General features: G+C 36.7%; 1 long non-coding RNA gene across 1 annotated transcript; it reads left to right on the top strand.

Annotated features, from left to right (window-relative positions):
* Positions 1–5,783: 5,783 nt before the first annotated feature.
* LOC310890305 lies at positions 5,784–9,679 on the top strand. The gene is made up of 3 exons (XR_014577167.1): positions 5,784–6,214; positions 8,411–8,522; positions 9,421–9,679. It is a non-coding gene; the product is annotated as an uncharacterized lncRNA (long non-coding RNA).
* The last annotated feature ends 3,565 nt before the right edge of the window (positions 9,680–13,244 follow it).

Genomic DNA, 13,244 nt, shown 5'->3' with positions numbered 1-13,244 from the left:
CTCTCCTTCTCTCCACAGTGACTGTGGTGCAGAAGGAGATTTCAGCAGCTATCCGATATGGTAATTACTTCACGCCCCCAACCCTTGTCCCTACCCTTCCCCCCCCCGCACCCAATTCTCCAAAGGTATAAAAACAAACAAGCAAACAAACAAACAAGCAAACAAACAATAAAGAACCAGACTTATAAAGAACACTTTAGATTTAGCTACTTGTAAACATTATAATGAATCACACAGGATTTCTTTTAATCCTTTTACTGGTATTACCACCCCTATATTTTAAGTTTTTTGTAACTTTCTTTAATACTCCAGGAAAAACTATAACTGCCAACCTTGTGTCAGCTCCTGTCATACATCCTACTTACATAGTACCATATGCTGTTCTGGTAAAAGGAAAAAAATTAATTTTCCTAGGATAAAAACAAACAAACAAACAAACAAAACAACAACTACAACAACAACAAAACATTTCTTTACAGTGTGTTAAGTAAAATAATGACTCTAAAACATTAACAGAGAAAAGAGTTTAAACAGGTATACCCTCAGATTTAGCACTAATTTATGACTGTGTAAGTATTTTTTTGGTACTTTACTTTCAGCAATAGTAAGGTGTTTATGCCTGAGATCTAGTGTCTAAAGATTAATAACCATGTAATTCAAAAAAATGACATATAGGAGGTATTACATATGATTTTTATTACCAATTTACATACTCCACACACAAGTGTGTACTCAGTTAGAGGTGACTTCACAAACTTGTATGACCAACTGTTTAATCTTCTTTTCCTTACTGAGTAAACACTGGCAGTTTTTTAAGCTTACAGATCTTTAAGGAAAGATACATTTGTCCATAAATATATTACAATAATGTGTTAGGAGCTTATTATTTGTATTCAACTGTTTTTTGCAATGTTAATAGCCTACAACAATGTTTTAAAAGCCTCTAATAATACAAAATTCAATTTGGCTAAGCAGAATGAATCTTTGAGCTGAATATAAAATAATAATTCAGTTTAGATAAGGATTTCAAGATGTTAAAGATATAAATTTGTTAATTCCCAAATTCTGAAGCAAACACACAAAAAAAATTGAAACATTTTTTCAGAGATTTATTTCAAATTCTTGTTAATTATTAAAATACATAAAACATACATATATAAGAACATAGAGAAAAAGAGTAATAGGGAACTTTCTGTAGCTTTTCTCTTCAACACAACTTTGCTGAATCTGATGACATTCATGAAGTGTTTTGCTTAAAGAAAGATCTCATCTTCTTGTGAAAATCCATTTACTGGTATCTATTTACCATGGTAAACTGAAAAATTATTAAAACGTTAATCCTGTTAGCTATGCATAATAGTTAGTCAGCAAACTCAAAATTTGTATTCAAAAACTATCTTGGAGACTCTTATTTTTCATGATTTTGGCAAACAATTTTAGGATTCTCTATTGTAAAGGTTTAGTTCAATAACACCCTCAAAGACTTTTCTTTTTAGTCAGAATTGATGTGTTCTATGATTCCATCAGAAACCTCTATTTTAAGAAATCAGACACTGCAGAATAAAAATTATGATACTGTTTTTTGCCATTTCGTTTGAGATAGGCTGTATGAATTAAAGTCTACAGTCTAAGTTAGCACTGCAAGGAAAAAAATGAGTAAATAAGTGTTATGCTTGTTTTCTGACACAGCATTTGAGATTTGCAATGACCTAAAAGGGTAAAATGTATTCTATGAATGCAAGGCAGTACAGTACTAGAGCAGGTTTCCCAAAAAGTTTTTGGACTGTCTATCCTTGGTCATATTTCTAGATTCATCTAAGACAAAGCCACAAATGACCTAGTCAAACATTATCAATAACCTTGTTTCAAGCCAGAGGTGGGAAAGGTGACCTCCCGAAGTCCCTTCAAGAAACAATTTTATAGTTCTGTGGGAAAAGGATCAGAGTTTTGCTGAGAAATATTTGTTGGAAGCCTTAATAAAAGATAATGCTTTGGGAAAGCATAGAGATGACAAAAAATGTGCTACTATTGAAACATAGTGCAAATAGAACACATTAGTATGATTTATTTTATAAGTCAGTAATTGAAGACCATTTGTCATGCAAGCAAGAAAGTGGAGAATAAGCCTAATGTATTTCAAATGCAGCAGAATTTCTAAAGCTCATCACAGTTTATTCATAAATATTGCTTCTTGTTAAAAAGTATAGGCTCAAGGATTATTACAGTAAAGTCTCATATATGAATAATTAGTTTCATTCTCTCATGTCTTCCAACAAATTCAAATATTTTTCTATACACAAAATAATGTGTGATCTTTACATACAAATACATTCTATGTAGAAATGTGTTCATATTAAAAAAAAGTCCATCATCAACAAGACTGCCAAAATTTATTTAAAAGGAAATAATTTTGATTTTGTCAGTCATATTGAAAAGGTAAAAATCTGACATATTTGAAGTAAATGGCATTTTTTCCACCAGCTTCTGCTGGGCCAGGATGATCTTCAATGGTCATCTTTTAAAATAAGGGTCATATAACACACTGGGCTCAAACAGACTTCCAGTAAATACTTTTCCACCACAGGCACCTTAGGAAACATATTCAAGTAATTTTATTTAACACTTACAGTTTGATCTTCTGGAAAGATCTTCTGGAAAAATAGGCATCATAATCTAAACATCTCATAAAGACTAGAAGAAATCAGACAAAGAGCCTATTCTGATTTTCTTAACATGACATCTCTGCACAAATTTAAGCTAATGTCGCAAAGGGTGACATTCAGAGGATGTAATTTCTGATTTGCTATAATATTTTAAACTTATTTAATTCCACTTTGAGAACAGCTGTCAAATTTTTAGACTCTACTGACTGTTCCAAACTGTAAATTTAAAATAAGACAACTGGACATTTTCAAACAGTACATGTTCACAATTTTTTTTCCTCATTTTTATTCATCTTTACAACTGTAGTATAGACGAGGAAGCAAGAATGACAGACTGTTATAGCTACACTTACTCTGGTCAGTGAAGATTACTATAGCCCCTTGGAAGAGAGTGTGTGTAGGATGAAGACACAGCTGCTGTAGACTCACCTTAATTCTCATCACTCGCATCTCCTATCTGAACTCATCTGCTTGTCAAATTCTGAACTGTATCCCTAACCCTTGTATTCATAATATAAAAACTAGTGGAATTTATATAAATAATCATATATATAAATAATTATATATATATATATATAATATATATAAACTCAACAGTCCTAGAAAACCGGGCAAATGTTCATAACAGTTGCATACCAAAGGAGAATACTTTGGAAAAAAAAAAAAAAAAAAAGAAGCAGTAATATAGTCAAAAGATACAAAGTACAGTTCTCTTATTTCATACAAAGTCAGACACACAGACAGTCAAACGATTGCCTCTTGTAAGTAAACCATATAGCTGGATTCTTTACACGTGTCCTTAATGTTATGTTAAGATTATTTTATAGTTGAAAATAATCATCGCTTGGCAAGAGTAAGACACCATGCTTCAGCAGCAGACTTGGGCATCACAAAGCAAGATAAATATAGACAACAGTTTGCATAGAGAAATATGTTTGGTGTTGTTTTTCATTAATTTCTCCCCTGATATTCTGTTATGTGAGTCTGATGCAATGAAGGATCTTTTCTTTGCATGCCAGTCCTCTTACTCCACAGATGCTTACCTTTTCCAGCAGTGTTCCAACAAAATTTGATGTTGTGTTTTGTTTTGTTTTTAGAAGGGAATCCTGTTACAGTCATCTAGCACCCATCAAAGCGACACTATTTTCACTCCTACTTTACCATGTATTGTTATTAGATTGCAAACAAAAAGTTCCATTAACATTCAATAATGTTATTTTAATAGAGAAATATTTGTGAATGTTATTATGACTTTGAATACAACATTTAATGTTTGAATTGTGTTATACATCCTGGAACATATATTGTTGTGAAATGCTATTATCAGTTTTCTTGACAAATTGTTAAGAAACAATTGTTTTTGTTTGCATTTGAGGAAAATTTCAGTTAAGTGAGATGGATGTGGCAGATGTCAGCCAAGTTAGTCACTTTGTCAACAGAGGTCACAGGGGTTGTTCCTTTCCATGAGCTGTGAAAATGCTTGAAACCTAATCCATGAGTCATCAGAAGGTAGGCTCACTGGCCAGTCACTTTGGCTGAAAGTTGCAGGTATAAATTGAAAAAGATAGATGAGACTAGACTGTTTGTGAGAACACAGACTACCTCACCAGAACATGTAGTCACACTGCAAGCATGTCTCTTTCCCAGAAACTTTCCTCCTACACCTGGGCCATGCCTATCTCTGAGACGGAAAAAACTTCAGGCTATTGGTTTATTAAGGTCAACTTCAATCCATGACAATGACATTAACATAAATTTGAAAATCAATCTGAACAACTGATCCTGAATGAGAAAGCTGTACAGTGTGAGGACTTGGAAGAAAGGTGGAAGGAAGAGATTCAGGATTTTGAATCTGAGGTCTTCAGATGCATGTAAATGATTATTGCTGACTATTTCACAATACTCAGCAATAAATAAATAAACAAAAAATAAAGATTTGAAAGCTTATGTATCCTTTACACTTCTGAAAATCAGTAAATAGAAGAAAACAAATGAGAGTTATCAAACATACAGTTTTTATCTGTGTTTATCATACAAGAGTATTAACCATTGCACATTAATTTTTGTCCAGTACTTTTTAGATCCAGACAATTAAAGGCTATTCTGCATACTTTTGAAAGTCATTGAAATATAAGCTGCTAAGGCACATTGGTGCCTTTAACCTGAGATAAAAAATATTTATTAGGATGTACTTAGCAAGTAATTACATGTAAAACTTGCATGCTTTTCTTTGGAAAACCAAACAAAAACAACAACAAACACACAACACTTTGACTAGTCAATCCATGTGTGCTGTAATGATATCTTAATTTTTTCTAAATGACGAGTGCACTGATGTTATTTTCCTGCTGAGATTTATATAGAAACAAACAAACAAACAAAAACAAAGTTTTAACGCATAGTTCATCTAGAAATTTTCCCTTTCTTCTACCATGCCTTCTCCTCTCCTCTCCTCTCCTCTCCTCTCCTCTCCTCTCCTCTCCTCTCCTCTCCTCTCCTCTCCTCTCCTCTCCTCTCCTCTCCTCTCCTCTCCTCTCCTCTCCTCTCCTCTCCTCTCCTCTCCTCTCCTCTCCTCTCCTCTCCTCTCCTCTCCTCTCCTCTCCTCTCCTCTCCTCTCCTCTCCTCTCCTCTCCTCTCCTCTCCTCTCCTCTCCTCTCCTCTCCTCTCCTCTCCTCTCCCCTCCCCTCCCCTCCCCTCCCCTCCCCTCCCCTCCCCTCCCCTCCCCTCCCCTCCCCTCCCCTCCCCTCCCCTCCCCTCTCCTCTCCTCTCCTCTCCTCTCCTCTCCTCTCCTCTCCTCTCCTCTCCTCTCCTCTCCTCTCTCCTCTCCTCGAGTCTCCTCTCCTCGAGTCTCCTCTCCTCGAGTCTCCTCTCCTCGAGTCTCCTCTCCTCGAGTCTCCTCGAGTCTCCTCTCTCCTCTCCTCGAGTCTCCTCTCTCCTCTCCTCGAGTCTCCTCGAGTCTCCTCGAGTCTCCTCGAGTCTCCTCTCCTCGAGTCTCCTCGAGTCTCCTCTCCTTGAGTCTCCTCTCCTCGAGTCTCGTCCTCTCCTCGAATCTCCTCTCCTCGAGTCTCCTCTCCTCTCCTCTCCTCTCCTCTCCTCTCCTCTCCTCTCCTCTCCTCTCCTCTCCTCTCCTCTCCTCTCCTCTCCTCTCCTCTCCTCTCCTCTCCTCTCCTCTCCTCTCCTCTCCTCTCCTCTCCTCTCCTCTCCTCTCCTCTCCTCTCCTCTCCTCTCCTCTCCTCTCCTCTCCTCTCCTCTCCTCGAGTCTCCTCTCCTCGAGTCTCCTCTCCTCGAGTCTCCTCTCCTCGAGTCTCCTCTCCTCTCCTCTCCTCGATTCTCCTCGAGTCTCCTCTCCTCGAGTCTCCTGTCGTCTTTCATGCCCGTTTTTCATGCCCTCAATCCCTTTTGTCTTAGTTTGTATGGCAGTATGTCTTCTGGATGATTTGAATTAATTATTTTTTTGGCCTGAAGCCTCTTTCAGATGATGACAACAGAACAATCTTGAGCTTGAGGGCAGTTTTGCATTCAATTTCCCTCTATCCCACCTCCCCTTTTTTGTAAGTTTTTACCTATCTTACTAACTTACCTAACTTTACCTAACTTACTTTCAGAGAGAATTGTTTATTTAATTATCAAGAGGATGAAAGAATAAAGTTTCACAAGCCTTCTTTCTAGGAGGACAGACTGAGATGAATTCTCCTCTTAGGAGGATTTTTTTTTGTTTTGTTAATCAAAAATAAGTTAATAACAACAGCTTTTTATTTATTTATTTATTTTAATTTCAGTTTAAATCACTTTAAAATGAAAGTGAGATGTAGAAAAAAGGAACTGAAGAGGGAATTGAAGTGAAGGCCCTCAAGCTATACGATCAAGTATTAAACTAGACGTTTTTCTCAACTGTGCAAATTAGCCTGCCAAAACTTAGTATTGCAATTGCTAGACTCATTACAGTAATTTATTAGTATTTGAAGATAATTTTTACTGACAGCTATGACAATGAGCTATATGCTTTAAGTACTTATGCTATCAGACACCGGCATTGCCTTTGCAGGAGTAATCTATTAATGAATTTGTTGAAAGCTGAGTTAACTATCCTACATGCTTTAGACATGACAGTGGTGTAATTTGGCTTGACACAATGTCTTTTACCTTTTTAATCCATACTCCTTTAACTCTTTTTTTAAAACTAATTAAAGTAAAGAGGTAAATAATGAGTCAGTGAGTCATAATGAGTAAATAATGAGTCACTCTTCAATATTTCACTATGTTTGTTAGAAACTGTTTAGCTTAATATTTGTGTTAAAACTGAAATAATCATGTAAAGAGACAGACATGTTTGGTAGACTTACAGATGCAATATGATCTTATAGAGATTTCATAAGTTAGGTTAGCTTTCATGTTTGGGTACCTGATTTAATAATTACATATAGATTACTTCCGTTTTCAAGATCTATTTGTTACTTAAAATTTAAATGCTATTTCCAGCCATAAAAAATACGAGGAAGTAGCATCTGAGTATCTACAGATACATACTTCAGATCCACAAATTGAAAATGCATGTGATATATCTCCACTCACACTCTTCATTATTTTCTAAAAGTTGAAAATCTAGCTTAGTTTGCAGTTTATCCTTATCCTATGCTTTCCTCTACTTTTCACTTAGGTTGATACCTAGTAAGCACAGGACCAATGCACAAGGGAACAATTATTTTTCCTTTATTACTTACCTGTTTGAATCCCAAACAGTTTTAAAAGCACAAACCAAATTTCAGTAATTTAAGTCTTTTTATATCAATGAATAAAACCAAAATATAAATACTGAATTTTTCACTAGTTATAAAACGGCTAGTGAAAATACAATTATATACTACTACACAATTATACTAAGATATAGTATACTAAGATATAGTCATAAATTACAGAAATCAGTCATATTCTACTTTAAATTGACTGACTCCATTATGCTTTATTAAACAGAGGTGTTTTTCTATGAAATCAGGAGCAAAAACTAAGCACCATATTACAAGCAAAGGGATCAGAATTTGGCCATAACAGCAAAACTTGTCAAATGCAGCTGGTCCCATCTGGTACCATAATGAATCCTTTATACCATGACACACACACTTTAAATTTTGTGAAGTGATTCATGTAGCAAAATATTGCATTTTATAATCTTTAATATTAAAAAACAAAACAAAACAGAACAACAAACAACACCTTTGAGTTTAGAAAACAAAACTTAAAGAATTTTAAAATAGTTTATTTTCCATCACTAATCAACAAGACGTATATATTCAGTGCTCCAAGATTTTTTAAAGTATCTTTAACCAGATTTGGGACTCTACAATTTACAGAGTAGTGTCTCATCACGTGATTTCTGTTTATCTATGTTAACTACCTTTCCAAACGCAATAAAGAACTGCCATGTTATTAATTGCATCTTGAATTGTTCAACACCAAAAAATTTGAGTAATACTTATTTGTTATATTAAAGATACAAGTGAGGCAATGCAAATTTCCATAATCAAAAATAAATATTCTTTTTTAAATTTTCCTTTGTTTTAATTCCCTATTACTATCCTGCAAATAATCACAAAACAAAACCAGAACACTGATTTACTATTATACTTTATTTTGCCAAGTATTTCGCATCATGTAACATGGTAGAATTTAGTTCTTGTACCTCATGTTCTGAAAATGAAGTCAAAAGCCACCAGGTATCTAGTTCTGAGTTTTCACTTTCCTATTGACAGAATCACAGAAACACAGAATGACTGAGGTTGGAAGGGACCTCTGAAGATCATCTAGTCCAACTGCCCTGCCTAGCAGGATCACCTAGAGCACATTGCACAGGATGGCATTCAGGTGGGTTTTGAATATTTCCAGAGAAGGAGACTCCACAACATCTCTGGGCAACCTGTTCCAGTGCTCTGTCACCCTCACAGTAAAGATGAGTCCTTTCATATTCAGGTGGAACTTCCTGCACTTCAGTTTGTGCCTGTTGCTTCTCATCCTGTCACTGGACACAACTGGAACAGACTGGCTCCATTCTCTTGACACCCTCCCCGCAAGTATTTATACACGTTGATGAGGTCTCCCCTCCGTCTTCTCTCTTCCAGGCTAAACAGGCCAAGTTCTCTCAGCCTGTCCTTGTATGCCAGGTGCTCCAGTCCTCTAATCATCTTTGTAGCCCTCCTCTGGAGTTGCTCCAGTACTTTTATGTCCCTCTTGTACTGGGGAACCCAGAACTGGACACAATACTCCAGGTGTGGCCTCACCAGGGCTGAGTAGAAGGGGAGGATCACCTTCCTTGGCAAGCTGGCAACACTCTTCCAAATTCACCCCAGGATACCGTTGGCCTTCTTGGCCACAAGGGCATCTTTCTGACTCACGGTCAGCCTGCTGTCCACCAGCACTCCCAGGTCTCTCTCTGCAGAGCTGCTCTCCAGCAGGTCAGCCCCCAGCCTGTACTGGTATTTGGGGTTATTCCTCCCTGGGTGCAGGACTCCGTACTTGCCTTTGTTGAACTTCATGAGGTTCTTCTTGGTCCATCCCTCCAGCTTGTCAAGGTCCCTCTAAATGGCATCACAGCCTTCTGGGGTATCAGTCACTTCTCCCAGCAATACTCAACTCTTCTAAAACCCTAACTTGGGGGATCTTTAATTATTCTACACTGATTCTTTCCTGCAGCTGGCCTGACTGCCTGAGCCTGCACCATTTTGGATCCTAAGTTTTCTCTCCTAATAATTTTTTTCATTTACAGACTCTTTTCTGGGCAGCTGAAGAGACTAGCACTAGCACATCCACACAGGCATATTTTAAGAGGGGTGGTAGCTGCTGCTGCTGCAGGAGGCAGAGGAGTAGAAATATGAGGAAATATCGAACAAGAGGACACCTGTGGACTGAAGACATGACTGGGGACAGGGACAGAGATATGCTGTTGGAATCAGGTGTTCCATGCAGTAGGGAGGAGGCACCGCTGAGATGCTGAGGCCCCAGGTGAAGGACTCCAGGGTAGGGACACCCCCAAAATGGACTGCTGTCTATGGAGGACCAATGCCAGAGCATGGACAACCTTGAAGAGAGTATGGCCTTTATATAAACACAAGGTGGAACAGAAAATGAAAAAAAAAAAGGGGGGGGGGGTGGGGAGGAAAAAAGAAAAAAGAGAAGAATCTTTGGAATAAAAGAGCAAGAAGTGGCAGGAAGGAATATCTATGGGCTGACCCCAACTGCCTCTATTGCCACACTGTATTGGTCTCAGTGTAACATGCAGAGAAAGCAAGGGGAGTGAAGATGACACACAGGTAGAGAGGTTCTGCATTGAAGATGGGTTTTGGAAAGAGGCAGGAAAGTTTTGTTGTTGTTGTTGCTGTTGTTTTTAACTGTTTGTCTTCTCTCTTTCTCAATACCTGAACCAGTAACTAAAAGTTTAAGTTAATTGGAAATAGATTCAACTCAGTAAAATTCTCAAGTCAAGAATGTTTTGCCCACAACTACTTTTTAAGAAACTTTAGGCTGTTTTTCAACCTCAGTGAACAGCCAGAAGCTCCTTTACCAAGCAAAGACTGAGGACTGAATTTAGCTGTTTAGCCTGCATTAATATGTTCATATCTCAGAATTGCTTTCAAGTTTTCTAGCTGTCTATGTCTGGCAGATGAAATTAGCTATAGGATGTCAACATACATGTTCCATGTCCTTAGTTTGCCCCTAACATCAGCCTCTTCTTCCTTCCCCCACTTTAAAATAATGTGTGCCTCAGGGGGAAAAACAGTCAAGATTTATTTTTTATGTTTAAACACACACAAACAATCTTGTGTAAAGCTTTCTAGTCCCTCATTTCAGTCCTGAAAACTCCCTTCAAGTGAAAGGTGACAAGATGCCTACCTTGGAACTGGAAATTTAATAAGTCCACGTTAAAAAGAACTTACTAACCACAAAGAGATTTCCAAAGACTCAGATTAATAGTCATCCTCATTGGATTCCAACTAATATTAGTGACTACCAGCCCCTCGTTATAGCTAATCGTGATTGCTATGCTTTATAAATTAGAGTTACTAGAAATATGACAGTTTTAAATATAAGTGTCAAGAATTACAAAACTCTTAAAATGGCTTCAGCAACTGATGAGCTGTACCAGTAAAACAAACGTTTCTGCGCTGTCTTGTAATAGATCTGCACAGTTGTGAACCTTACTGACAGAAAAATCTGAATTACTTCAACCTAATTTACCTAGGGGCAAAGAGTTCTACAAAGCACTTGGACTATGTCATTCTCTTTGCTGAAGAAGCTTTTTAAACATCACACTGATGGTGGATTAAGAGAAGATAACCTCCATTTCACTATTTTAGATTTTACTATTGAGGACCCAATATTTTCAGAACCATACAACCAGACTGCCTGTGGATACCTTTTTCTCTTGGTTAGCTCTGCTCTCTTTTATCAGGACACCAGAAATCCATGAATAACAGCACAACAAACAGCAATTTGATTCTGTTTTGTATTCATAAACTGAAGAACTGCTTAACAGATTTTCAGTTAGAACTACAAATAGAACCATGAAAACTTAAGTAAAAATAAATACATAAATGTATGGAAATCTGGAAGGAATTTTTCTCTTATTTATTGAAATGAAAACATTAAACACAGGAAACCCGTTTTTAAAATGTCTTTTCAGGATAAATAATCAACAGATTTAGCAACCCGTGACATTTCAGTGTTTACTTTTCACCACAAGTACTGTATAGTCTTTCCTTGAGGTTGATCTGTTTAGTTTGGGTATATTTGTTCTCTACATTCAGATGATATTTTCAGTCTTTTCAAAATTTATTTATTTCCATTAGTGACAGTTTGCTGGACACTTTCTGTTATTTGAGCAAAACCTACAATTCAGCATAATGAGATCATAGAAAATATGAAATCAAGACTATTTCTGTAGTGTGTTTGAAAGCAATAATAAACTCCTATGCTTTCTAAAGAGTCACTATAGAGAAAGTTTTTCACTAAATAATAATACCAAGCATTTGATAGAAATGAGGTACCAGCAGCATAAGAACAAAAATGTGAATTTATTTTGAGAAAGGAAAGACTTGAAAAAAAGGGGGAGAGAACACTTATCATGGCCCTGAATGAAACAATGGCCAGCAGAACCAGAAGCATTTTGTAAATAATGCCTCTTTGAAACCTTGATAGCTATTTAAAAAATCAATCTGGAAGGAAGTGACACTAAATAAATGAAAGCTGCTCTAAGTAGGATATCCAAGGCCAACATTTACAATAGAACAAAACATGGTCTTTGGACACAGTTTCAAGTTATTCTGTAACTTTAATAAATGAAGCGTAACAGAAGAAAATGAAAAAATTCTGAATAAATGCAGTTGATATAAGACACTAAATAATAGCCAAAACACAAACCTGAGCTGTAGGAAATTGAAAAGGACTGGAGAGCAAAATCAAAGAGACTGGAAAATTTCTCATGGCCTCCCGAAACAAGTGCAAACAGAAACAGCTGCTGTATAGTTTTATTCATAAGATACCACTTTAAGCAGTATCCCATGCTAAGGAAGAGGCAGAAGAAAAGCTATTTAAGAATTGCTTAACAAAGCAAAGTATTGGAAAAAGAATAGCTTAAAAAGAATCTCTAATTTTCTCATAGCTAAATACAAAGATTTTTGTTGGAAATGGGAAACCCAGAGTCATTACTGGTTGTTTGAATAGGTAAAGCAAATGCAACAGCAGATTGCTGTTATAATATTCTGCTGAAAACAAATTTGATTTTTCAAATCCACCATGAGTAGAATGTAAATTGTTAATTTTATATGTGGTGGATTAGAAACAACAGAATATTGGGCATTTGTGGATTTCAGCAACCAAAAGGTAATGAAGGAAAACTATTATTTCTTGAGGGATGAAAAAAAAAATAAATCAAATCAAATAAGGAAAATCTTTCCTTACTTCTGTTAATGAAAGAGAATTTTGTCAAATACATAGTTTCCAAAAGCATAGATGTTCTTCAGGTACCCATACAGACATTTTCTTATGCACTTTATGGTAAGATCTTTACAACGTAAGTAATAACCAATATGTAAGGATTAAATTAATTTTGACCTGTAGTTACAAAGCTGTGGTTATTAGCTGTGCATACAGGTTGTACTTACACAGTCCACCATTTGACTGTAATTAGTTCACTCTGTGGTCTAGGAATGCCCCAGCCAGGCTCTGCACAAGTGAGACAAGAGGCTAAGGTGACTAGCTGAACTCCAGCTTCCCAAAAAAGGCCATGTGCTGTTATAGGAGCTCACCAACTATGAATTGGTCACAAGACTCCCACAGACAACCATAAATGAGAGAAAATACTTGTCTGCTGATGTGCTCAGTAACTCCCATAGTAGAAAAACTGGAGGCTAAAAGGACTCAGCAAGGCAGCTCCCGATTGACTTACATAAATACTTTTATATGCTCAGTCAGAACTACATTTGTGTGTGCAGGAATGGCCACGTTGTTGGTGTGAGAAACAAAGTTGTGTTTTTGCAGTAGAATGTGTTTTTTTCAATGTAAAATTCTGCTAACCTTGAATATTCAAAAGTG

Source organism: Anser anser, assembly GCF_964211835.1.
Source record: "Anser anser genome assembly, chromosome: Z".
Lineage (NCBI taxonomy): Eukaryota > Metazoa > Chordata > Aves > Anseriformes > Anatidae > Anser > Anser anser.
The sequence above is the reverse complement of the archived record's forward strand: the minus strand, read 5'-3'. Positions and strand labels throughout refer to the sequence as shown.